The following is a 27,694-nucleotide window of genomic DNA, read 5'->3' as shown; positions in this document are numbered from 1 at the left end:
AATGTCAAGCTCCTACTCATCAGGTTTTTTGGCAAGAAAATTGGAATCTTCTGCTCTGGAGAGGCCATCGGTGCATGGGTGAGGATGTGGTGAGACTGCTGGAAGATACCTTCAGCATTTGATTCATATCTGACTGTTTTCTTAAACCAATAATATCTATTTTCCTGAATAAATATGATTAGCCACTTCATATATATTTTTGTCATATTTCCTCACAGAACCGTGTGTTACCTTGGCTTTCAGCATTCACCATGAGGAGAAAAATGTCTGTGTTTGCACAGCTGCAGATCCAAACTGGTCCTGGTGAAGCTGTTGCTTAGATCCAGGTGGCATCACATTTTCATCCATAGGGACTTCAGCCTTATCTGATGACCTGAGACGTTAGGTACTCTGGACAATTGTGCTCTTGAAGAGCAATTTTGCAGTTTATCACAGTCTGTGGATGCCATTCTGGCATCAGTCAGTCCTTGAAATTTCATGACTTGGGAATGAGATGCTGGAAAAGCTGTTTGAAGATGCCTGATGTCAACAAATCATGAAATGATGAATTCTGACTTTCTTTTTTATTTTTTAATATACATATATTAATCCTTTAATAATGCAGTCAACAAAACCAAGGTAGTCAGTTCTACTTCATTTTATTCTAGAATTACTTTCTCCCCCCAAAATTCCATTTTACAACCCTCTAATTTTGGCTTTAAAAGGAATTCCCCAAAGATCTATCCAATTGCCATTAAAGATGAATTCAACATTCAGATTGATGTTAGGCATAGATAGAGTTCAGATATTAGCATTTGGTAACTCTTAACATTCAATCAGGAGAGACTTGGTGCTATTCCTTTGCCTCCTGGATTAGTTTCCAGGCTCTCCATCCTATCATTGATGCCAGATGGGTGAAATCATGGGCTCCAGAGGCAGAGGCTACTCTCCTCCCCCAGCCTGTGGAGGGTTGCTGAGGTTCTCGGGGGCTGAGGGAGAAAAGCAAGGTGTGTGTAAAAGCAAAGTGTTAAGATATGTGTAAAGGTGATCTTACAAAAGGAGTACTGGCTGTCCTATGCTTGTTCTGCCTGCTCTAAGCTGCAGCTGGGTAACAAGCTCAAATTCGGAGCCGTGGACTGTGCTAAGTCCCTGTGCATCCAGCCTTCCCCAAATATTTGCAAGTCCTGTTTACACCTCAGAAAGGAAGAGGTCTGCAGTTCTTTAAATTATGAGCCATAGTCCCTATTGAAGTGACCTTTTTGATTGATGTGAACCAGTTGGTCTTGGGGAAATCAAACAGTGATGAAGAGCCAGGGAAGCATTTTTGGCCCAACTGTTAAGTATTAGGGCTGGAAAGATGATAGGAAGACACTTCGGCATCATGCTTATACATATAGAGGGTTTGAAAGTCCTTGCCAAGTTTTTGTAAATATAGGATTAACATAGTTCAAAATAGCAAGTGCCATCTTTCTCAAGAAATAATGTGGTACCCATGTAGCTCTGCATGTTATGCTGCATGCATGACATGGATGCTCAAGTTCTGATATGCGCTATGTTTTGTATATGATCAGCTACAAAAAAGAAAAAAATAATAATGCTGCTACTAAAGAGAATTCTGATGGCATTGAAACAAACCTAACTGAATATATTGGTATGTCTGAGATACTAAAAAAAAAAAAGGTTCATTAAGATTCCTGAGAAGGGAGGGAAAGTGCTTGTCTCTCCACAGAGGAACTAAATGCTGAAGGGAGGAGTAGACCTTGGAAGGTAATGAGGTCACGAAATGGCAAAGTTTGGGCTGGGAGATAGGTAGAGCTTCAAAGGAAGAATGTGCACAACTTGGATTGCAGGCTGCTTTTACGTCTGTCCTTTATCTAGAAGATGAAAGACTCTGCACTCAGACGACCTACCTTCCTGTTGCCTTTTACCTGCTGAGCTTATTTGAATCTATGCAAAGGGCATGAATGCTGCCAGGGTTCTTGTGCACTGGCTTGTTGCCTGGCTGTATAGTATAAACCAGATTATAAGCTGGGCCTGACATACATGGGGATTCATTTGCCCTACCACATGCTGCTGATGGTGCTGCCCACTTGCTGTGCTGGTAAGGGGTGCGAATCTTAGGCTCACTGTCATGGGATAGTGTATCTGTAACACAGTGACCACCAAGAGATGTGAAGCAAGGGGCTGGAATGCTGTCAGATTTTCATATTTTCCCATGACCCTGACAAACACCAAGGCACAGTGCAGCTGCCCATCCGCCCACTACTCTGTGCCCTGGCAGCAGGGCAGAGAACATAAAAGCTCCGTTGTTAGCCATACTGGTGGCTCTCTGGATAATGAAAGAACCTATGTGTGGGAATTGGGCTGGAATTGGTGAGAGGGAGGGGTGTGTTGTGGGGTCGCCAGTCATAGAACCATAGAATTGTAGAGTCAGAGAATCATAGAATCATTAAGGTTGGAAAATACTACTAAGATCATCTAGGCCAACCATCAACTCATCATTACCATGCCCATTAAACCATGTCCCTAAATTGCCCAGTCCTTTCCCGAGAGGAAAAACCTAGCTATCAGAAGACCATGGGAACTGTGTAAGGAAAATGCTGGAGGATGAGGAGTTGATGGAGAGCTTTGTACAGCTGAACAAGCTTCATTTTTATTATTATTTGTCTCATTTTGCTTGTGGGAGTGTTTATTATGAGGCTGTGGAAATGCTTGGGAATGCCAGCATTATACAGTGTGCGTCAGGATTTACTGCAGTTAAACTCCAATTACTCCAAAGGTATTAAAGGGTCTTGTTTGGGTTTTTCAGAATTCATCTGCACCTGCTTTAAGGCTTCTTTGCACAGTCTGAGCAAATGATAACAGAACCTAAATGGAGAAAAGATAAATGGAAAGGAGGAAAAAATGATATAAAACAGAAACAAGCTTCGTATTTGTGGTCCATTACAGCCAAAGGCACTATCACCTAATCTAACCCCTAAGGTTAGTCCTAAATATCAGTGCAGGCAAGTCTCTGGACAGCTGCCAGAGTCTCAGGGCAGATAACATCAGGACAAGTCGAGAAGAGGTCTCCAGTCTCGCCTGAGTTTTAATATACTATTAAAATAAAATGAGACAGCAATTAGTTTCTCCTCAGCTATTCCACAGCATAACTTCATCGGTCAATTAGTATGAATAAATAAATACAGCTCTTGAATTATTAAAATGCAAATAGAAGAAGCATCTGCACTTAGCGTTTCACTGTTCCTTCTCTACTTTGCTTGGAGTTTTGACTCAGTTGGCATTAGAAGAGTGTGATTGTCTATTCTTAACTCTTTCCAAACTTTTAATTCTTCCTTAGGATGAATTTCTTATTCCAATAATACTCTTCTAATCTTGGCTCAAGATATGCAGGTCAGATTATCAGAGCATCTGCACTCAGAGAGCAACAGCCAAGCCTCCGGGAGCAATGGGGAGGTCAACGACTTAAAAATAAATAGAATGGGGCGTTTATTTAAGTGGTTCAGTATGGGCTTACTAACTTTAGGATCCCACTTACTAACATCTTGGCCTTAATCTTTTGCTGCATGAGCTATAGCAGAGTAAACAATGTCTGATTATCCTACCAGTTAATCCCCTTTCCTAGTACGAGAGGCAGAGACAAGGGTTGATCGGGGGTTAGGATATCTCCCGTGCGTGCCTGGAGGCCCGTAGCTGCATTGGGTGGAGTGCTGCTCGGCCCCTGGATCTGCTCAGGGAGATGGAGCATCATGTGCTGTAGGATCCAAACTCCTGCCATTTTGTAAGAATGCGTAATCAACACAGCTCACATTCTTCAGCTACCATAACTGTAGGTTTGGTTGTTTCCAGGAGGTCTTTGAAGAGGCAAATTGGAACATTTCCTGACTTGTTTGACTGAAAATGCCATCACTGATGTCTTTGGTCAGTGAAACCGTTTCTTCCACACAACTCACTGTGGTTCTGTAATTTATCAAAGTATTTGGTTGTCAGATTGAATGTCCCCTGAGAAAGATGTCCAAGAAACATATAAAAAAAACCATGTTAAATATGAAAGCTGCTATGAAAGCAATGCCTCCTATTTTATAATGTTAGCCCACGATGTAGGAAGTGGATGCTGGTGGTACGGCAGTAGAAATTGAACCTTCTTACAAATATTCAGTCACATTTTGGTGCCATGTGACAGATGGGAGCAGAGGGGCAGTCTGATATAATAGTGTCTGACATGGAGTCCAAAAATGCACCCAGCGTGGAGCTCAAAATCATTTATCCCAGTCAACCAGCAGGGCCATGTTTGATGCATCCCAGGATACTGTTAGCCTTCCTGGCTGCCTGGCACATTGTTGCTCATGTTAAACTTGTTGTTGAACAGGACTCCCAGCTCCGTTTCAGCAAGGAGCTATTCTTCAGCATCTCACCCCCCAGTCTGTATGTATAGGGGTTGCCCATTCCCAAATGCAGAGTCCAGTCCTTGCTCTTGTTGAACTTCAAGTAGATGGTGAATGTCCAGCTCTGTAATTTGTCTAGATCTCTCTGCAAAGCCTCTCCACCCTTGACAGTCAACAGTTCCTCACAATTTAGTATTGTCAGCTAACTTGCCCAAAACACCTTCCAGACCAGTTTATGAAAACATTAAAGAGAACTGGCCCTAAAATGGTGCCCTAGGTAGCCCTGCTAGTGACTGACTGCAAGCTTGATGTAACCCCACTAACTATAGCTCTTTGGGCTGAAATTGTCAGCCAATTGCTCATCCATTACATTATGTTTTTGTCCAGCTGTGTGCCAGGCATTTTTGTCTTTCTGAATCCAGAAAGATAACACCAACTGGCTTTCTTTGGTCAGTTGGATGGGTGATCTTGTCATAAAACAAAATTAAGTTAGTGAAAAAGGACCTTCCCCTCATGAATCCACACATGTTGTGACCAATGATCTCATTGTCTTGAGGTGCTTTTCAGTAACTCCCAGCATAATTTCTTCCCTAATTTTTCCAGGCACTGAAGTGAGATTGGGAGGCCTATAATTACCAGGATCTTTTTTCTTTACTTTCTTGAAAATTGGATCATTTGCCAGCTGACTGGGACCTCTCTGGAGTCCCAAGACCCTTGAAAAATATTTGAGAGAATTCTTGTGATGACGTCAGCCAATTGAATATTTGTAGTGCATGGGGCCTCAAACTTATCTGCATCCAAACAGTGGATGTGAGCACAGTGAGGTGGTGGGTAGCACATTTCTGCAGTGGTGACAGCAACAGCAGGTCACCCTCATCTGGTATAGATTTTTACAAGGGTGGCATCTAGGCTCTTGTTTATCACTTGTGAAAATGCATAACTAATGGTGATGAGTATATTGAAAAGTAGTGTTTTGTAGCTGAGAACTTGCTGTATCAAATAACATTATTTTGCTCTTTGCATCTGTTGTAGTTTCCATAGAAATAAACAGGAAGCGTTACTTTTGGAGCAACCTACCTAATTGATTAGACTTTCAATACACACAAAAGCAGTGTGTAAGTCTAAAGAAGAGCAGCTTTAACTCAATAAGCAGAAGAGGACCTGAAAGCCGTAGGGTTTCCTTCCCTCCTGAGATGTACCTGCACTCTGATTTTGATTTTGAGTTCTCAACATAATGGCCTACTTGCACATATGAGGAGAGTGAACTCTTCTCTAGCTGCTTCAGGAATGGAGCACACACACTGTCTGTGACACAATATCTCTCATTCGCGTGCTGGGGACCCCAAAATTCAGACCCAGGTGAATACACTTTGCAATAAGAGTGGATTTATGAAAATAATAAGCAGTGCTATGGTTCCAGTGCCACATGGCATATGCTCAGAAGACTTCTGTTTCGTGCTAGTTCCATCAAACTGAACTCCTACACATGGGAGCAGACAGTTGGGTGATCTGTTAATCTGAATTAAAGCACTAGATTTTGGCGCACCATGCTTACAGGAGCAGGTTATTTTTGCAGCACAGTCTCCCCCCAAAAGGTCCCCCAGCAGTGCTGTCTGCTTTGTGGCACGTTGTGGCATGATGGGAAAGCAAGGCAGATGTACAGGGCTTAGCAGGGCAACAGGGGGAATGAGAAAGCTGAGGAACACAGCCTGAGCTAGCAAAGGGTGGAAGTGACCCACACCTGCACAGGCATATACTCACCTCTGCAGCTAGCCAGTCTGTGTTTTCCTACTGCTAAGTCTTCTGTGCTGATGACAAACACTGAGTTGCTTCTGTATGTACTTTAAATGTATTATTATTATTTTTTTCCTCTTTGAAGTTGCTTGAGGCGCTCTTTGTGCTGAGTCCATTCCTTTTAGGTTGGATTATGGCAATGGATTTTACAATGTTAATTTCAATGAGAAATTGTATTTGTTCTTCTTCTTCTTCTTTTTTAAATATTTATTTGCATTTTTCTTGCCAGCTTTTTGTTCTTGTTCTGTTATTGCAAGTGTAAAATCTTCACAGGCTGCAGTTTGGACATGTTAATAAAACTTTTTCATATTATACAACTTTCAGGTACAAATCATAAATGGGTTGTGGCAGCAACCAGACGAGGATGTGATATGCAGTCTTGTGCTTGTCTTACAAGTGTTGCTGTCTGATCTGTGCTGCTGTGCAGTGTTTTCTCCTCTCTGCTTAGCTGCCGTGGCACAGGTTACTTGGATGTACCATAAATAGACACGCAGGCAGGGCTTTTGTTTAATCTGATAATGAGAATGGGCCTCTAGTTCACTATGTTCAAGTTATAGGCACATGTTTGTGGAAACTGCTACTTCAGGTTGTTGCATATAAGCCAGAAGAGCAAATTGCATTTTGCTAGCATTCACAAGCATGCCAGAGTTTTTGCTGAGAGTAAGGGAAGGAAAACAAGATTAAACCAGTACTAGGTCAGCGCATGGAGTAGAACTAGCCTTGCACTTTAAGGCTGAGACCCAATTCTTGTGTCTGCAGGGCTGGGGTAGCCCACAACATACAGCCAGGAGTGCTCCCCTGTCTTCAACATCAAGTAGAATTTCTCCTTCTCCACCTATGTGGGAAGGAAACCCAACACGTACAAGAAGTGCTCCTCTAAACCCAAAGCCAAACTGGTGCACAAACTGCATCATGGCATGCCCTGTGGTGCTACATGGACAGTAGAGGAGCCTGAAAACTGTCCCATGCAATCCCTCAACTGTGTTCTTGGCCAAACTGATGTCAGCAGAGGTGAAGCAGAGGATGATGTAATTCTAATAGCCTCTGAAGTAGGTTTACTGTGACTGGAATGCACAGTTCTTACTGTGAATGAAGAAAACTGCATGTACTTAAGTTGAGACACTTCTGCATGAAATTGAAGTCTGAATTCCTATCACCTGTACTGTGTATGAACAGAAAAAAGAAAGGTGGTTTTTTTTTTTTTTTTTTTTTTTTTTTTTTTTAGGGTGTTGAGGAATTCGAGAGGACATTGAACCTTTGTCTCTTTGAGCTTGAATGGGAACAAACAATTCCTTCAATGGCAGTTGGAGTCCCAGATTGTTCTGTGGAAATGTACTATACAATGCTGTTTGAGTTCTTTATATGTGGTTTAAAGTTGCCTCTTCTTTTTTGAAGAAAATAAGACAATAAAGACTATTGCAGTGAGATGTCTAATGGCAAAGGAGAATTAGTGGTCTGAAACTGAGTGTTTGCCACGGTGAACTTTGGAAAAATATTTTGCTTGATAGTAGATATTTTGACTAAGATAATTTTCTTACTGCATTTATATCCTTGTCAGGTTTCTCTAAGGTGTGATTAATCTGCCAATTCACAGTTGGTTTTAGAAACCAGAGTGGCTGTGACTGCAGAGAGATATCCTTTGCAGTAGTTAGACTGCAAGAGGAAGAAAGAAGGAAAGGAAGCACTGGATAGGAAAGACACAAGAATAGATGGAGCCCATGAAAATGGGCTGAAAACAGCTAGAAGGAAAGAAAGAGAAGACCTTTAAGAAGGGAAACTTTACATGTATGGAGATGTGTAGGATAGACCAGCAAGGGGGAAAGAAGCAAAAATAATAGGTAAAGCAAGTGGAAGAAATAAGGAAAAAGTGGGAAGATGGAAAAAAGAGTTTATAAAGATAGTTGGAATCTTTAATCTATTAGATGAGCTGTTAAATATCATTTATTATTAACTCCTATATTTGAATCTACATTTTTAAAGTAATTGCTAAGGGAGTTGATATTAATTCTTTGGATGTGATTCAGTTGGGTTTTACTGCTGTATATCTGTCAGAATACTCCAATATATATCTTTTGCTTTTGTGTAGGCCCTTTATTGAGTCTACACCCTGCAGGAGAGTAGTAAGTGGTCATAAGGAAAAGAATTTATTTGGAAATCAAAGTGTTCACAAATGGAAACATTTTAGAGTTTGCTGTCAAAGAAGGTGATGCTTTCAAAATGGAGATAGAAACACTGTGTTTCATTGTGCTTACATTTTAGATATGATATGCATGAAGCATGTGTAAAATGTAATTAAAATTATTTTTGCTAGCAGGCTGATGATAAGTCATCTTTATTAAACAAAAACAATTAGGAGGGGAAAACCCCATCACTGTTATTCAGATGTATGCTCTTTCGTCAGCTGAAGAGAAATCACTGGGTAGGGCTATGAGACTCATTTGCTGGCTGTAATTACTTCATTAGTTTTGTTTCCACTTCTGTTTGATTTATTTGTTACATAGCATGATTTGCTAAATAGTTTCTGTAACCAATTATTTGTTGTAGGAATGTGACACTCAAAACTAAAGCTACAAGTTAGATGACCCAGATTAGTTACAGGCTATGTTTTTGATCCTTGACTGGATTACTAGGAAATGGATTCTGATTCAACTACTTAACTGTAGACTAAGTTTTATAGCAAGCAAAAAAAAAAAAAAAAAGAAAAAAAAAAAGAAAAATCTGCCAATTCTATTTCTTGTCCTGTTACTGAAGATCTCTCCACACTGAGAGTGCACGTGCAGTGAGAGAAGTGTTTCTAGAGCAAGTCCATTCTGAAATGTGAAATGGCTCCTTTGTTTGCATGGTCTGTCTGTGTTCCGATTCAGGAATGTGCCTCCACCAGCCTTCTCATTTTCTGATACACCTGTGGACCTGAAACACTTGCAGCAGGGTTGAAGTATGTGTTGAAGTTGACTGCACATCCAGTGCTAGGACTTTTTCCTTCTTTGTAAATATTAATAGCGAAACAGTAACAGAGAAGGACTGAGACTAAAGAGCTCAGGTCAGCATCAGCTGATTTAGCCTTGGCTCCTTCCAACCCTTGCCATTGTGCAATCTCACTGAAGTTTGAGAAATTGCCTCATATTCCTAGTAGATATATGTACATGTAGTTATATATACAAATCTTGAACCCCACTTTCACACAGCTAAATGAGGTGGCTGTGGTAGGTAGTACCTCTCCAAAAACTGTTTTTCCAAACATTTGTCTTTTTTGGTAATTGGATTAAAAAAAAAAAAAAAAAAAAAAAAAAGTAATAAATATGTGAGTGTATGATAAAACTGCCAAGGCATTTTGCAGTGAAAATTCTCCCTTCCATGGGAGATCTTCATTCAAAATGCTAAACTAACTACAAGTCAAAGTAGTCTGACTCTTCTATTGGTTTTGTTGTACTTGGTCACTAATGGCTCCCTTTTTTGAAGGATTGTTAAAAATTTTATCTATGGCCAGTGCCTGACTCTGTCTTTTTTTCCACCCTAGAATACAATGAGAAATCTCTTTTGAAAGGTTGAGTAGCCAGGTCACATTTCTGTGACCTTTTCTTCTGTTAGTGTTGACTCAAAATGCGGATCTGACATGAAAATGGAAGTAGCTTGTCAAGATTTACAGTGGTGTGCAAGGTCTTGGAAATGGGTAAATGTGAGTCAGAAAGAGAGGTTCACATTGACTTAGGGGATTTTTCTTTCTCATTGTATGTGATAAAAAGGTACTACGGAGCAAGGTATTTTTCTAAAGACACAAACTGTGCTTCCTCTGACAATTCTTTCACTAGATGATGGGAAATATTCTCAGCAAAGAGGAGCTAGCCCTAAACAGACAGTGGGTCAAATCTGTAAGCTTCCTGCTTTGATTGAATACTCAAGGAGCTGTCTGGGGCACTCTTGCTAGGCTGGGAGCAGCAGGCACTTCTAGTGGGTTTGTTCCTTATCTGCTGGGGAGTCAGCAGGGGAGGCAACCCGGGTCAATACGACATGACACTGAAATGTCATGGGCAGCTGTAAGCAGTATGCTGTAGGCATTAAATCACGCAACCAAAAGGGAGAATTAACTGTTTCCTTCTCTCTCATGAGCTTGATTAGGTCCCTTTGGTGCCATCCAGATGAATAGTGCAGCTGTATTGCATGCAGGGAAGCACACAGGTTTATGCACCTACATAAGCAGTTGACAGATAGGGGTTGGTATAGATGTCATCTGCAGACAAAGCTGAATTTTGTTTGGCTGCTGTTTGACAGCTGTCCTGAGTGTGTCTTGGATGTGGTGACTCTGAAGTTGTCTTTTTTATCATATACAGCTTTTTTCTCTATACACTCTATAAATCTATACACTCATAAATCCACCTGTTCTTCCTTATGTATCCATATCCTCATGATCTTTGCTGTATTTGCTACAATATTAGTTGAGTTTTTGACATGGTTTTCTGACTCCAGTATGGATAATGTGTTGTTGAAATCAGCTTTCCTAATAATGCTGTTACTTCTGTCGCATGAAATGCAGCATATACTCTCTGATGCTCTGAGTGTCAGACTCTTTCAAAGAAAGTTGTCCTGTATCTCCAACAGCCTATTTCACTCAGCTTATTGCTACATGCCAGAATTTTCTACACCTAATCGATGACTAAAGCTCTTATCTATCTCCTTCATTTTTTTAATCCCTGCTGCTTGTCACATATGCATCATATCTATTAAGCTACCGCCCTTGTGTTGATGTAAAGGCCTTGAGATCTCCACGTGACAAGCTAATTACCACATTAAAAACTACTTCAGCTGCCCTCCAAGGTCCAGTCCAGCAAGGGACATCCTTGTAGGAATAGCCATGAGTACACAGATAACACCTCTGGATTTAATGGCCCAATGTTCTGAGCGTAGAAGCCAATGAAATTATTGCTGGAATGAAAAATACAAGACTCAAAGGAGCTGAGTGTGGGACGTGTGTCTGCACATCCTCTGTTGGGTATGGTTTATGAACTTGTACTCTTTTTCACCTTATTTGTCAAACTTCTGTATTTTAAGCACTCCAGATTTGCTTGTGCCCTTGCCCTGAGATTAGGTTTGAAAAACTGGAAAACTCTTGATGTAATTAGGTTTACTTAAAGATCTGTGTCCATGTTCAACAGCATCTTTATCAACAGAGTGCCCGGTAGCTGCACACAGAATAGGCCAGAAAATATAGGAACCTTTAAATGAAAGTCAAAAAGATATAGATTGGGAGTGCAAGAGGCACTAGTAGTGTGAAGATAGTAGTGCTGAACTTAAATGATGATGTTTTCCTTGATGAGGTCATCATCTAACATGCCCTCCCCATTACGCCAGTGAGTGAGTGTATGGCCATGTGTGAATTCTGATGAAATATTTGTCAGTCAGTGGATGTTTCTTATGTTTACTCCTACAAGTACGGAGGCTAAATCACTTGTGTCAGGATGATATGAGTAAACTGAAGGTCACTTTCAGCATGCTTTAGCATGCCTGGGAGGCACTGCTGATAAGGAAAAAGACAAAAAGGACAAAAGTAAAATTAACTTTTAATTTCCCACTAAAACTATGACAGAAACAAGGAGATGAGTGAAATCTCTTGCAACATTCAACACAGAACTGTATATTAAACGTCTTATCTGATTCAGCCCATCACTGTGACAGAATATGTAACACTCTGTGTGTGTTTGTACAAGTATAAAAATGTATGGACCTTAACATGTAAGTCAGAAAAACTTTAGTGACATCACCTTAGATGAATACATAAATCAGATCTATTCATTTTCTTTTGAGAATGCTTTGGTGACTGCTTACAAAGAAGAGTTATTTACATGCTGATAGAAGGTATTACTTAGCATAATTTAGCAGCAGTTTTCTCATTCTCTCAGGTATTAGGCTCCCTTACATGTTATACCTAATTCAGTTTTGTAGTTTTGCTGCTCTATTTGATACTCAGGTGTATATCTGGTTTTATCTGTTTAATTTACAGCACTGACCTAAGCCCCCAGCCTCCAGCATGTGGTATCAGATAGGCTGCCTGAACCACTTCTAACCAGAGAGGCTAAAGCCAACTGCATCCCAGAGTCCTCCCACCCTCCCTTCTTGCTATAGAAGGGCCAAGTGGCAAGTGCTTCTGGCCATCTACAGTGGGCAGATGCATAGCAGATCTACCTGCACCCAGCATTAGTGCAATGGATGTAATGGTACGAGGGGGTGAGGGAAGGTGGTAAGGGGTGTTTGTTTGGTTTTAGTTTTTTGTTTGTTTGAGAAATGATTAATGCATCCCCTGAGGACAACTGGAAATAATGGTATGCACATGTATGGGATGAATCCACCCTCTTCCTCTTATAAATACATTTGCTAAATATGGGTAGGAACAAAGGCTCTCAAACTTCAGAAATATCTGTTACCGCTAATGACATTGATCTGAGGCTTTAAAAGAATACAAGATTGTGTTTTTCTGCTGTGAATTATGGAAAGCCTGTTCACTTACTTTGAGGTTTACCAAAGAACATGTTTGTGTTCAGAATCTGTCCCTCTAGAAAATTAAGTCTTGTGTTTATCCACTGAATAACATAGATGGAAAATGAATTTAAGTCTCCCCTGGCAGTCTTTTGGTTTTGTTTGCCTTGGTCTGGTCCTGATACTACTTTGCCTTTGAGAGCCTCTGGCTTTTTGGATTGTAGCCTTTCTGTGGAGAAGCATGCAAAGATATGAAGTGTGGTGGTGGTCTCCGTAATATAGCTGAGGAATGGCAAGAGACTCACTTACTGAATTGAGGTGGTAAGCTTTGTTATCACTTAGTTGAATTTAAACCAATAACAGGCTGTGAGCCCTTTAGTCACCCTGTTTTATGATCTCGAATTACGAGCTGTTCAAAAATACACTGTATTTTCTGCTTAAATAGTTTTATGTCTGTTTATACCTTAATTGAAACAGTATGTACGCATCTGCAAGTACCTTTCATATGAAAGCTATTATTAAATACTGGTATTGCAAAGGTGTCTTAAAAATGTATTTTATTGTGTTACAGGGTGTTTGTTGAGAATCTCTCCATTAAACAATTAAGTCTCTATGGCTTTTGGCAGTAACCAGTATAGGTTCTGTTTTGTCAGCAACAAATGGCACACTGCCTGCCAATTACGGGAAGATCTTGCCTTGAGATGCAGAGGTCAGCCTATGTCTGACAGCAGTCTGAACTTCACCCCCATGTTTCAAAACCTGTTCTCCTGAGGGTTCCTTCTTTGTGCAGAGGTGCTGGGGACAACCAAGCCTTTGCTTGGGTAGGAATGAGAGTACTTTGAAGAAGCAAATACCTGCTTCATCCTAACATCATAGATCTTATGTAAAAAGATGAAGACAAGTGCTCACCAAACTGCTGAATTTTACTCCCTTTTAAAGGATCATAGAGAAATTTAGGTTGGATGGGATACCAAGAGATTTCCAGCACAACCTCCAGGTCAAAGTAGGGTCAGCTGTGAGATCAGACCAAGCTACTCAAGGCTTCAACCAGGAAACTTCTGAAAGTCTTCAGAGACATAGCCCCTACCACTTCTCTGAGTGACCTCATCCCTTGCCAACCAGTTGTCATGGGCGAAAGTGCTCCTTACATCCAGGCTTAACTTCCCTTGTTTCAGTTTACAGCCACTGTGTCCCATTACTGCTGAGAGACTGTGGCTCCAACCCCTGATGCCTGCCTTGCTGGTATGGATGGACAAGCAGATGGCCATCAAGGCCCCACACTGTCCCTTCCCTGGGCTAATCAAGCCCCAGCCCCTCAGCCTCCCCTCAGTGCACTATTCTGGCTGGGAAAGACCACTCTGTTACATTGCAGCTAAAGTCACCTCTTCTGCCTTCCCTGCTACAGCACGTTTGTACAGTTGCTTACCCTCAACACTGTGTGCCCACAGATGTTGAGAAGGGAGAAGGTCAGAAGGGAAGTGAAAAAAAGCACTTCTGAAATAGGAGAACACCTGTGCCAGCAGAGACGGCTCCTGCAGCTGGGCGGTGTGGAGAACTGGGTGTCCTAGCTTGGGAGCAGAAAGTGCACAGGCTGGCTCTGAAGCCTGAAGTAAGAAATCATTGTTCAAAGCAAACAAGAATTGTGTGCATGCAGCATAGGAATACAAGTTCAGGATGTAAAGCACCCTCTGCATCACTGTGCTGTGATAGCACAGGAAAGTGCTTTCAGCATATATTAAAGAGCCAATGAAAGGTATAGTAAGTCTCAGCACCACTTGTTCATCTCTTGAACTCTGCTAGAACACTCTCGAGTAGAACAGTAACTGCAGTGTACTGTCATTTCAGTTCTGGTAGAAATACATAAACTTCCTTAGGGGCTAATCGTTGGCAAGTACAGCTAATACAAGTTCTGGAAAATAAAAACTCCCTGTTTCAGTTGAAAAGTACTTCAGTTCTTTAGTAGTTGCAAAAATTAGATGCTCCCAGAGCGTTTTGATCTCATGTCATTGATTTTGATATCATCATTGCTTTTTAGAGGAGTAAGGGGTCTTCTCCCTCCCTGTCTATTCTCTTTGTGTATGGAGTATTGGATATGCTGTTACCTTCTCTCCTGATCTACTATGGAATACAGTATTAGAAAATTTTGATGTTCCATTTCCAGGGCACTCTTTTCCCCCTTTTTCTTTCATCCCTTTTTTTTCCCTTTTCTTTCCCAATTTCCCTCTACCTCTCTCTCTCTCTCTCTCTCTCTCTCTCTCTCTCTCTTTTTTTCCCTGGGAAAAAGGGCAGGGTTGAGTGAGTTAATTTTGGGGAAAAAAAAAATCTTTCTGTGGAAGTTTCTTATAAGGAGCACTGGTGGCTTTGTTTGGTATTCAAGTTCTGAACTTGAAACACATGGAAATTATTTGAACTTTAGTTTTTTCCTGGCCCTAAGACCTAGAGGAGTCTGTTTCACGCTTTTATCTGTCAACCATAGAAAGATGAGACCAGACAGCCAATTAGCAATGATGTATATTTGTTGATTAGACATCATGGGACAAAACTGTAGGTTGTCTGAAATAGCACAATTCAAACTGAAATTGCTTAATTCCACTGCCTGCCTTCAGTCTTTGTCCGCACTAGATAGGGATCCTGCCTCGTTAGTGTATACAATGGACATGTGGGTATAATTACACGTAGCTTTTGTTTAGAAAAAGAAGACAACCACAGAAACAGAAGCCAAGGCCCTTACTGTCCACAGGCAACAGTCCCATAGGAATGGGAGAGGCCTTCCCAGAACTATCAAGGAATCATACTGCTGATCATGCCCGTAGCTGAGTGCTCTCCCCTCATGCCTCAGCATTGTCTCCCACGTACATTCTGAAAATCATCTTTCTCAGAAGAAGAGCTTAGTAATTTGGTAGGATGGAGACTTCATGTAGAAATAACTGTTTGAAAATTCAACTGCTCTTCATTTTTATTATTAGTTAGTTGTTAACTCCATACACACAGATAAAGACTAAAAAGCAATTTATCTGATTTTTGCCACCATCAGCTTTTCAATGCAAGGGTCAGGCTACTTTAGCTATAAATTCACTCTAAAATTGTTTCAGAAAATCAGGGATCTTAAATAAAAATGTGGAATTAGAGAAATGATGGAATTGTAGCAGACCTTTGAGAGCTGCTGCTTTCCAGCATTCCTCTGATGACCATTGAGCCCAAATAACCATGGGAATTGCTTGAATAGAAGACTGCCATTATGCATTTAATTTGCATCTTAATGTGTTGTTGTTTTTCCTGTTCAAGTAAACTGCTTCTCAGGGTGCACCTCTACAATGAATTTCCATGGGAATAGACTTCTGTGATTTTCTTTCTTGCTATGTAAACATTAGAGGATCTTCCAGAGATCAGGCTTAGATTAAAACAGATGTGGGGAACAGATCTTCAGTGGGACTTTAAACAGGAATTAGGAGTTCAGGGATCAGATTGCTCCTTTTCTTGGTCTTAAAAAAATACAGAGATTTTGAGTGACTTGTGAAGGGTTTGGCCAGTGCATGTATGCCCACTTGTTGGCTCTGCAGTGACGGCTCAGTAGGGTCACACAGGGATGTGTATGTGAGAGAGATTAAGCAAGCCTTGTGTGTATACCCAGCACGTATCTATTACAATTCCATCAGGGCTGCATATGAGGTTTCCAGCAGCACATAGACATTCAGACAGCCTTCAGCACCAGGCAGAATATTGTCTACAGCTCCTAATCCATCAGTGAAACACCTGCCAACCAACTACATCATACCTATAAGCCTCTGCTCAACTGCTCTGCACTAAACTCGTGAAGTCCTAGGAGAAATCAAGTGAATGTGCCTTGTATATGCCAGTGGTGATGACCTTTCCAGCTAACACTGGCTACAGGTCTAACTGACCTTGGCAGCACAAGAGGGTCCTTTTTTGACATGGCTGAACTGTTCTTGAACAATTTATCCAGCGTGCTTGGTACAAACAGTCTTTTCTTCAGTACCAAGCATGCATGTCTTATCTTTCCACCTATTCTTTTTTTTTTTTTTTTAAAGAATCTTAGCCATTGTGAAGCAGGCAAGGAAAAACATGTTCTCTATTTATACTGTTTGTTCTCTTCGGTCTCTGCTATTCAATCTTGGACAATAACATCTCATGAATGCTTGTTTTTACTTATTTGTTGCTTGGATGATTTTAAAGGAGACTCTTCTTCTTCTCCAGCACTCCAGAATAATCTCAGGGCCTGATCCTGTGATGGAGACATTGATGGGCCATTTGCAATTGACTGAACTGGATTTAAACAACATCTAATATTGTCTTGTGAGTGTAAGGAAAAAATACTTGCTGGTCTATTAAAATAGCAGTGTGGTATGTGAAAGAAGACAGGATTGAAGGAGAATGCCTAATAAGAGACCTCCCTTCTTCTGTTCTATCTTCTGAGAAAATCCTACATGAATACTGGGGACAGAACAGATTTTCAAGTGCCCAGAATGAAGAATCCAGGCAGGTCTGCATCCTCTTTGTGTGGGGGTCTGTAGTGTCCATGGGGTTTGTTTGTTTGTTGTTGTTTCCTCCAATAGAAGAGGCAAATAATCACAGGAGTTTCGGGTTCAAGATGAAGATCAGTGTTTTCTTCTCAGTGAAGTATCAGTGATAGTTTCTAAAACAGATATACTTGCCTGAATCAGTTGAGACCCAGTGCCAACAGTGACAAATGCCAGTATGTTTATTTGCAGGCTTTTCTTTTTTTTTTTTTTTTTAAAAAAAGGAAATGTTGTGAAGGCACTGCACACAAAGAATATCTCTGGGGAAGAAATATATGGTTATGAATTTTAAGGGAGAGAATCAACTAGTACATGCTCCAAGCTGCTCTCCGTTGCCTTGGCTGTTCTCTTGTTTGGGGTGTTTGGGGCTTTTTTTCCTATCATTTCACTGTTTCACAGATGGTTTGGGGTGACTCAGAGGCATATATCTTTTTCTTTTTTTCTCTCTCTCTCTCTCTCCTTTTTTTTTTTTTTTTTTTTTTTTTTTTAGCAGCCATCAAACATTACATTACAAGAGCTTTCAGATCTGTACTGCTTCCTTTTTTTTTAATCCTTGCCGCTATTTTGAAATTTTATGTATATTCTCAGTTAGAGAAATAGAAGGTGCAGGTATTGTAGACAATAATTTAACCATGCCATTTTAGGCCACAATCTAACAATGTGTAAAACAATATGTAATGCTAGTTTCAATAAGGATTTCTGTGGAAGACATCTATTTCTAGTACAGAATGTGAATCTCAGAAGAAATTTACCTGTACAGTCCTATTAGGATGTCCTTGTTTAAAAATCTGGAAAGTAAAGCATAATGCAAATGAAATCAGTTATGTTATGAATAATGTAGGCTATCCATTATTCTTTGTAAAAAGTTGAACGTGCTTCCCAAACCTATCTAGATACATTCCTGTTATGTGATCCCCATTGCAATGACTGGTACGGAAGGCAATGTTATGTAGCAAAAGGAGAGACTAGGGGGGGTTATGCTTGGCTGGAGCGTAGAGCCAAAAAGTGTCTAAATTAAATCAAAGTGCTTCTGTGTCTTCACACTGATAACCCCCTTCATGAAATATAACTGCCCAGTGCAGGTGGAGGGGCACAGGGCTTTTGTGTGCCCTTGCTCTGCTTCTTACAGCTGAGCATGCTCCTGGAGAGCCTTGCAACTGCATGGCCCTGAGGAGAACTGAACTTGTGTCTCTGGGGACAGAGCTGGTTCACAGTGTTACCACAAGTCTATGCCTCTTTATTGTTTCCATATAAAAAAGTCCCTTTGGCTGAGATCCTGCAAGGATTTATGCACATTCTTGATTCTGTATGCTGAGAATAATCTCACTGGACAATGAGCAATGTGAAAATGGAAGACATTGCAGACTTTGCTTGTGAAAATTAGTGCAAAGATATAGCAGATTTAAATGTATAGCTAGTTATGCAGACTTCTTACGTGGAGGCTGGGTGAGGGGAAAAGGAGAAGAAACTTTTCCTCCTGCTAAAATGGAACTTGAAAATTCTTCTGCATTAAGTCATCATTTTGAAACTGGTGTCAGGATCTGGTTTTAAAAAAATTTCACTGCAAAATAGAGTTGATTATAAAGATTCCTAGATCTAGCTTTTCAATGGCTAGATGTTGAAACCTCAAGCAAACAAACAAAACAACAACAAAACCCCAACACATTATTTCTTTGTGAATTCCTGACTTCTTCCTTTCCCTTTATGTCTTATGTTGTAGGATCAGATCTTCTGGATCTCTAGAGAAAGTAATCTTTTGAGTAATCTAGGAGCCAAGAGAGGGATTAGAGAAAGTATGCTTTGGCATGGCATTTCTTTTTGCAGCATGTGCTGAACTGCATTGGGTACCCACCAACCTTGCTGAGATTCTCCTTGGAGGGGAGGAGAAATATCTCTGCAAAGTGGTTGAAGTTGCATGTGATTGAGAGGCTGTGCAGGAATTGTGGAGGTGTACCTGAGTATACCTGGGTTGTGCTTCAGAATGGACCTAAATGTTGTTGCTTTCTAGTTACTGGGAAGGGGATTTCCATTTACATGTATGAGTAGTAAATCTAGGACGAGAATGAAAAAGCAAATGCCCCATGCTACTTTTTGGCTGCATCCTTACTTTTCTCAGCGTCACTTCATTCACACACACTACTTTTAAACCCTTTTTTCAGAGGGGCTAGTGGAGTGAAGATAGGGGAAGGGAGTTTCCCAGGCTGTTAAAAGAGGCTGCTAACCTCAGTCTTGGGCACTGAAGGGCTTCTGCTGTTAGGCTGTAATCTTTTGTTTCAATGAGACAAACTCTCCGTTACTTAATTGGGCAAAGCTCCCATCGAGTTATGCTTGGTTAGCAACTCTGGAATCTGTCTCTTTGCAGTTGTGATGAGCATTTCAGCTCAGCCCGGCCAACACTGATCACCCCAGCTGTTGATTCCCAGAATTTCCCAGCTACTGTCATTGCGCACTATTTGGGGAGGGAAATTTCTCTTTGAGCAGCTGCAAAATGTACTAGGCAGACTGAAAGGCAGAGCCATCAGCTGGCAGGCAGGAATGAGTGTTAGGCAGAAGGCAGAGCGCAAACCTCTCTCTTTTCCAGCCCATCTGCAGCATCATTGTCAAGAAAGTTTGTGTTTTGGATTCTTTTTCCCCCACCTTTTTTAATGAGTTTGAGTTGTTTTTGCAGATGCTTTTGGGTATCTGTGCCATGCAAAAGCTAATGGTATTTGGAATGAGGAAGACCTTCTGTGGATCTATCTTGATGGTGACAGAAGGTCCGGTTGTGTTTGGGTTTGTTGTTTGCTGGTTTTTAATGGAGCCAACAGACCTGATTTCAGTGTTTAGCATCTTGGGAAGTTAGAGGTGGAGATAGGTGACAGTGCATCACAGGCTTCTGTAGTGAAGTATGCTTCCCTCTAAGCTACAGCAAGGTTAGAAGAGCATTGAGCTGCGCATATGATACGGAAAGGGGCTGTCTAAAACTATATTCTCCAGAGAGGCTGTGAGATTTCACCTCATGCCCACTGTGCATGGCTTTCTAATTGTTGCAATGCATTTGCAAATCTGTATGTCAGACTTGTGCAGTACACTGTACTGCTGCTACACTGTTACCATATGCAAGAGTAATTTTATGCAGACAATAGGCATTGGTCAGTGTGGTTTTTTGAAAACAAACACTGATCTGCTCATCTAATGAGCACTAGTCATTTTTCATTATACCAGAACTCAAAGAACACTATTCCTTTCAAAAATCAAAATAGTTGAGCTATACAGACAGGAAAAATTAGATACTGCTCAGGATCTTATTAAAACACCTTAAATGGCCTAGTTGCCTTTGAAATAAAAGAAACAAGCAAACAAAACAACAACAAAAGGCCTGCAGGCATCTTGTTAAACTAGGGAGAGGCAATTAATGAACTAGGTGTGAAGATGCACTGTGATGTTTATGAGACGGATTATGAAAAGGGTGTTCAAACTGCAGAATCCATAATATCTGGCAGAGAGTTTAGGGGGTTTAATTTCACACTCTTGGTTCATTTCTTAAAGAACACGTCCATAATGGGGAGGAGAAGCTTCCCTTTGTGTCACACTCTCTCAGTATCTTCTTTTCTGTGTAAATATGAATTGATTCAGCAAGAAAACTTATGCACACACAGTATTTGGATTCTATCACAGAATTATTAAAGTTACAGCAGATGTAATGCTCACATGTTATGCTTGGTCCTCACTTTACATCCTCACTGTATATCTCCTTAATGGTAATTCCTATAAATTTGAGCCATAGCTTGGTTTGAATGACGACCTCAGGGTTTAGCGATGAGGTGTACATGGGTTTGGGATTCAGAGGAGCCAATACTGCATCTGTTCTTCTGTGTTGATGGTGACATGCTACTGTCATGTTCCCTATCCATGCCTGAGGATTGCCTTTTGAGAAGCATCAGCCTCATGCTGATTGAAATTACTCAAGGGTAAATATCATTCAGGGAAGGAACCTGGATCCTGCCATCCTTTCTATGGACCACAGTGTATTTCTGTTCTTTAAAGACAGCAGTACCCATTGTGGATGCAGCTGCTTTCTAGTCCTCAGAGGTATAATGAAAGGGAATGATAAACATGTATGAATAGTACTTATAAAAGGCTGACAATATTTTGTGGGACAGAAGGAGATGTAAATAAACAGGTTTCTGCAGGCCAGATACGAACTTGATTTGCTGGGGTGAAGGGGGATAAGCCTAAGGAAATAATGCCCCCTGGGGTTTTTGTTTGTTGAAAGAAAAATAAAGCTGTTATTTTGGCCTAATTATCTGAATTTCAAGAGTTGTACACCATCTGAAGAGTAACTTATTAGAAAAACAAGGAATACTTTTCCTTTGTTTCATATCAGTCTCCCCAAATATCCAGCTGTTGTGTATGTAGAGCCAAAAAGAGCAGATGTGGGAAGAAAAGAAACTGGAGAACGTATCGTAAAATGGATTATCCCATACTCAGAAACATGCTCCTCACATCTGCTTTTGTCTGCTTGATATTTAGCCGTCACCAATTTAGATTATACTTCCTGATACTCTGAGTGGATAGAGGTAAGTTCAGGCACACTTTGGGCTGGTCTGATCTCGTCTCAGATACCTTTATTTTTATATACATACTGATGCTTTTATTTTTATACACACACACCACTGAAGCTGGTCCCCTCTGTGATGCTCTGAAATGTTAAATCAGGCAAAGCAGGATTTCTTTAGCACCTCACCTCAGAGACTGCATGGCTCTGCTGTGTCTGTTCTGTAAGGTACAGTGCCACTTTTACTGGGTAGTAAAGAAGAAAGGGAGAGACAAGCAAATTACAGCAGTGCAGCCGCTGGTGCTTTGTAGCTTTTATGGGGCTGCTGTGCCTGGCTGCAAAGGGACTCTCTGCTGCATTTCATTTTACAGCATCCACTTTGCATCCCGCTTTACTGCAAAATTTTAAGGAGTGTTATTCTGTTATCAATGTTGTTCATGAATTACAGTTTTAATTTATGTAGATCTCATGTGGGGAAAAGAGCTTCTGATGTCTGTGTACATCATTGTTATAATTTTTGGTGCTTTCCAGTAGTAAATCTACTGTTACACTTCTGACAGTGCAGTTGGAGCAACTGAACAAACTGACTATAATGTAGATTCATACTGGTCTTTCAAAAAGCAAATACATACACATTTCCAAGGGAACACTCTAATAATTGTTAACTTTTACTGGTAGCCGAAATGGCTCTGAGCTTTAATTATATTAATGCTTTTTTATGTATGGAGTCTAGTCTTTGATACCCAGGACATTCCTGGCAGCTAATGGTAGCTCAAAAAATTCAGGATCTGTCCCTGTATAATTAACTTCTCTACTTCCCAAAAATGAAAAGAAATAATTGGTTTTACCTTATTTACCCTCTTGGAACACTTAAAACAAACAAACATGCAAAAAAACAACCGCCCTTAAAGCCCTCCTACAGCTCAGTAGGAGGCATAATACAGATTTGCTTCATGTTAACCCCTTTGATTTCTTTTTCTTTCATGTGTGGAACTGTCGTTTATAATTCTGGTATTTGTTTGCACGTCTCTGAGAGCAGTGTTTACTCCCAGGAATTGTTTTGTGATGGCTGATTGCCCCAAATCAAGGATGGCTGGATAACCTTGCCTTTAGCTAAAATAGCTTGGTGGGTTTTTTAGCAGACAAAACACACTTATTGATAGAATATAAAAATTAAATATATTTCTCCCTGCATAGGAAATAGAATGAAATCTGACCTTCAATAATAATTTGTAGTATAGCATTCCCTAGCTTGCTCAGAAATCTGATTCTTTGGTTGAAATGGAAACAAAATTCATTTGCTTCTATTTTTTCCCTACTTACGGTGCATTTAGGGACCTAGTAGAGTAACGTTAATATGGAGGACAAAGACCTGATAAAAACTTGGCTTTTTTCAGTTTACTGACCCAAAATAAAAAAATTGAAGATTTCCCCATGTTGATAACTTAAAAGTGACAACTGCCAGAGATGTGACTACTGTCATCATCTTGATATACATTGCTTAATCATCCTCTGGGATATCCTACACTTATACCAAAGACTGTTCTAAGCCAAATGCTTGGATAGAAACCTTCAGAGAGCCCCTTGAGACCATAAAAAAAAGGGAAATTTTGCTGTTGGACTCTTCTCTAATTTCGTCATGCACTTGTGCGTTCCTTGTAGTTGTGTTAAATTACAGGATCAGCCTGGTTACTTACGTATTTTACAACTGTTCTTTTATGTAAAAAGTTAATACTGATGCATCACAAAAAACATCTTTCTGTTCAGCTGAGTTTTCGTGCTTTTTGGGAATCTAACAAGTGTAGGAAAAATGTAGTGCTATTACATGTAGTGCTATACAGCTATACAACTGTAACAGCTGGTCTTCTATAAGTTTGTGCTGAATATGTGCATTTTCTTGAGTCTTATAAATAAACACTGTATCTTTATATCTTGTCTTTCTTCTGCCCTACCATCAGTGATAGTACAAAAGTTGGTCAGGCACGATATTGTTGTAAATGCTATCACTCTGTGAAAACTTCATTGAAATTGGCCTGGAAATGTGAAAGTTATTTAGCAGTGTGGACAAATGGATTGAAACAGGTGCTTTGATGCATTTGTATAAACCAGTTTCCTTAGGAAGTTGGACCAGCTTGCTAAGTCAGCTTCTTTCAACTACTTCAGCTCTATGCCGGACTACGTACCTGTGTCTCCTTTTGTCACTGAGGGGAAGAAGCAAGACCACTCCTTTTATGGCCAAATTTTATTGGATGCAAGTCAGAGTCATTGCTCTGTATCCAGATCTCCAAATGAATTTCAGTCTGGGGTAGTATCAGCAGAACGGTGATTGATTTGGTTGACATTTGTTTTCTTCCCTGTTATTTTAAGAACCCAGAAGAATTAAAAAGATGTTTTATTGATAGCATTAGGTATACGTCAAGAAACAAACAAACAACAAAAAAAATAGTGTGTTGACAGAATTTCCATCCTTCTTTTCCACCCACTATAAAACTCAGGGCATTTGAGTTGCTGTGTATCAATTTTTAATTTTTTTATTTTTCAAATTGTTGAACTTTCACTGTGGTCAGTATCACTGTAGAAAGTATCACTGAAGGAATTAGAAATGTAGTGTTTCATTTTGAAACCCTAAAGTATGCATACTGTTGGAATTTTGAGAACTTCAAAACATTCCACAGCCAAGAATATGGTCACAATGCTGCCATTTTGGGCAGAACTCTTCGGATCTGTATTTTTCTAGTGACTGATGGGAAACTCTGTATTGTGTGTATAGATATGTATATACATACACTGACACAAACTGAATACTGGAACAATCTATCTGTATATAGGGATATGTATATAGGTTATAGGTATATGTATATAGGTATATAGGTTCCAGTATTCAGGTTGTGTCTTTCTGTGGAACGTCTCAGGGGATGAGAACTGTGCACACTGAGTGGTTGTCCCTTCCCCTTCTTTTTCCCTTTTGATTTCATTTCTCTTCCTGGAAGGGAGTATGTGGGGGTCCCAAGAATTTGGGCTATTTGAATTAATGTCACTGACAGCATTATCTTTTACATTGACAGTGACTATATACATGTAACTTAAATCCCTAGAATACTAAGGACCTGGGTTAGAAGGTCTGGGGATTTGGGTTTCTTTTCTTTTCGGTATTATCCTGCTGTATCTATCAGCTGAATTTTCTTCCCACTCGGATTATTCCTTCTTTAAAACTGGAAAGCTGGTCTGAGAATCTTCAGGTCTGAATTTTCATCTCTTGTATTCAGACTTCCTTCCAGGTAGAAGTTCCTGGTTGTCCTGACCCCTGGTGCCTCCAGAATGTGCTTGTCTCTGCTCTGCAGGCACAGGGAACAGCCAGCAACTGCTCCCAGACTCCCTGGGTGCTCTCTGAAACCTGCCATGATGAATAGCCTGAGTTTCTGCTTGTGGAGACCTTAGGCAACTCCGGGTTCTTCTGGGTTTTAGAGCTGCTTAGGGAGCCTCTGGGTCCTGCTTTAGGCAGTAGCTGATCCATCATAAAGTTACCATTAGTTCAGACCTGTGGAACTGCATCTACGTGCAGATTCAGGCAGGCCTATCTTGCACAGGGTGTAGGGATCCAAGCTGTCTGACCAGCACAGAAACAGCTGAAACTTCTTACTGCAGCAGTTTACTGTTCATTGATGGTGGAAAACAGAGGGCAGGGGACACAGTGGAAGGGCTTGCTTCCAGCTTGTTCCTCCATTGTGTGAAGATGGTATATCAGTATTCCTATATCAGGAAAGGGCTATGTTGATGTCATTTTAGACTATAGACTGCTTGCTGAAAGGAATTATCTGGAGAACAGGTGTTGATGCTGGGACAGCCTGAGCTGTCAGGGTGAATTCTCTGCATGACAAACAGGTACTTATTTCTGGGGGCTGGTTAGCTCCACTGCCCCACCTCTCCTCGTGTGCAAGAGCACATCAAGCCATTGCTGGGCTGGGAGCTTTAATCAGCATCAGTTAACTCTGCAGGATGAGGTACCATTCCAGTTTTTGTCTGTTGGTTTTGTTTATCCCCAGTGCTTGAGTGCTGGAGATGAGAAATACATGGAGCTTTGCAAAGCATCTCCTGGAATATCTTTCTCACCAGACCTAAGCCTTTCAGATGTTTTCCACTGCATTCCTGTCTACTGATCATTCCTGTGAAAGCTTCATCCCTCAATCAGTTAAAACCTTTTCCTGGCCTCATGCGTGCTTAACCTCAAACATGTCCTAGCCTAGTAGAGGCTAAAGTACATGTGTATCAGCTTACAGCTGCACGTGTACCCTTCCCTGAGAAGCTGGGGAAAGTTCTCTAAAATGGGGATCTTGATGAGGAAAAATAATAAAATAAAAAACAATAGGAAACTTCACTGAGGAGGATAACTAACTGTCCTAGTTAATGACCTCTCTGAGAAGCTTATCAAGCAAATACTAAATAGTCTTTGAACTTGCCCTTAACACAGGAATTGTTATAGGACTCATCAGTGCTGCAGAATTACAGTATACTTCAGGGAATTGTTTATCACTGTGATCCTCAAAAATAGCATGACTAGAATGGTTAGAGGCAAATACCAGCCATTTTGTCCTGGCATGGGCTGGGTTTTCAAACACTTTTGAGAAGATGAAAAGCTGTATTCTATTTTGTTATATGGATGTTACCCTTCCTGCTATTATCTTTAAGCATCTTGGAGATAATATTGCATTTAGATTTCAGATTTTTGTAAAAATCATTTTCTGCATTTCTTTCTCTCTCTCTCTTTTTTTTTTTTTTTTGGCTGCATAGATAAGGTACACCCAAAATGATATACCTCATGGCTTGGTTGAGGCCTTGAGGCCTCTTTGGCTCGGCTTTTTTGCGTGCTAAGCTCTTAACTTTGGTCTTGGTCTTCTTAGAAACTGACCTCAACTTTATATTCCACATGTAACTGAATAGTAATAAAAAGAATATTTCACTCTTACAACTTGTCTTTGCTTTCAAAGAATCTGAGAAGTTAATCCACTGATTGCTGAATCCTTTCGCATCTGGAGTGACACTGCTGCTAAATGATATGCGGAGGCGAAATACCGCTATGACTGAGGTTCACACTTACACGTGTGAGACACATCATCACTTCACGCATCATAGCTAGACCATTCCAGCATAAAAATAGAAGGAAAAGGAGAAACTAATTGCAAGAGGCAGCATAAGGAGAGGCACTGTCCTTCTTTCTGAAAATGGAGAATTTTAAGTTCTACCTCCTCCTGTGCGATTACTCATTTGGAGAACAGGTGTTTGCCACGGACTGGGCAGCCTTCCAGCTGTGTGACATTACTGACATGCCCTAATCATCACCCAGATCTGCCTACGCGCTCTGCCTACATGCTTGAAATGCTCGTTTTGTCAGTTTTTGGATCAACAGGAGGCCAGAGTCTGTGTGAAAATGAGATGAGTGCGCGACTGCAACAAACAAGGCTTGCCATTTTCTTCATTCAGAAGGCTTTCTGTTGAGTTAGCAAAGCCAACAAGGGGCTCCCTGGACTCAGGGATCAAGTTGCAATGTGAACATATTTTTTTATTGAGCAGTCCTGGGTTAAATCATCTTTAGCAGCTAAAATAAGACTCATATATTTTTTCAGAAAGGTAGGTTTCTGAGTGCTGGAGTTCTGGTGAGTGACTCACGGAGAGATTCCACAGATAATCTTAACATTTCTGTGTGGTCTTGTGAAATGATACCTGTAACCCCTTTCCCCTCCAAGGGGTCAGCACATCATCGCGTCTTAGTCCAAGCGTTTTTGGAAGGGTTACAAAAATAACTGCATTACGCTCACTGAAACGTGACTGACTCACTTGAAAATAAAACCTATGCTAAAAAACCATAAGAAACAGATGAGCTATGGCTGTCCCAGATTTTTGGATGTGCTTTTTGGTCTCCCTTTGCACTTCAAAAGCATTATGTAATTGTCAGAATGAATCAATGAGTTACGCGTATATGGAAAAAGCTAGAACAG

The 27,694-nt window shown here is 40.6% G+C and overlaps 1 protein-coding gene across 1 annotated transcript in view; it reads left to right on the top strand.

Annotated features, from left to right (window-relative positions):
* Positions 1-27,694, top strand: part of NRIP1 (nuclear receptor interacting protein 1) — a 144,332-nt gene that overhangs the window by 13,827 nt on the left and 102,811 nt on the right. The window lies entirely within an intron of this gene.

The sequence above is a fragment of the Phasianus colchicus genome, chromosome 1, assembly GCF_987193195.1.
Source record: "Phasianus colchicus chromosome 1, bPhaCol1.hap1.1, whole genome shotgun sequence".
Lineage (NCBI taxonomy): Eukaryota > Metazoa > Chordata > Aves > Galliformes > Phasianidae > Phasianus > Phasianus colchicus.
This window is presented reverse-complemented; position numbering and strand designations above follow the sequence as displayed.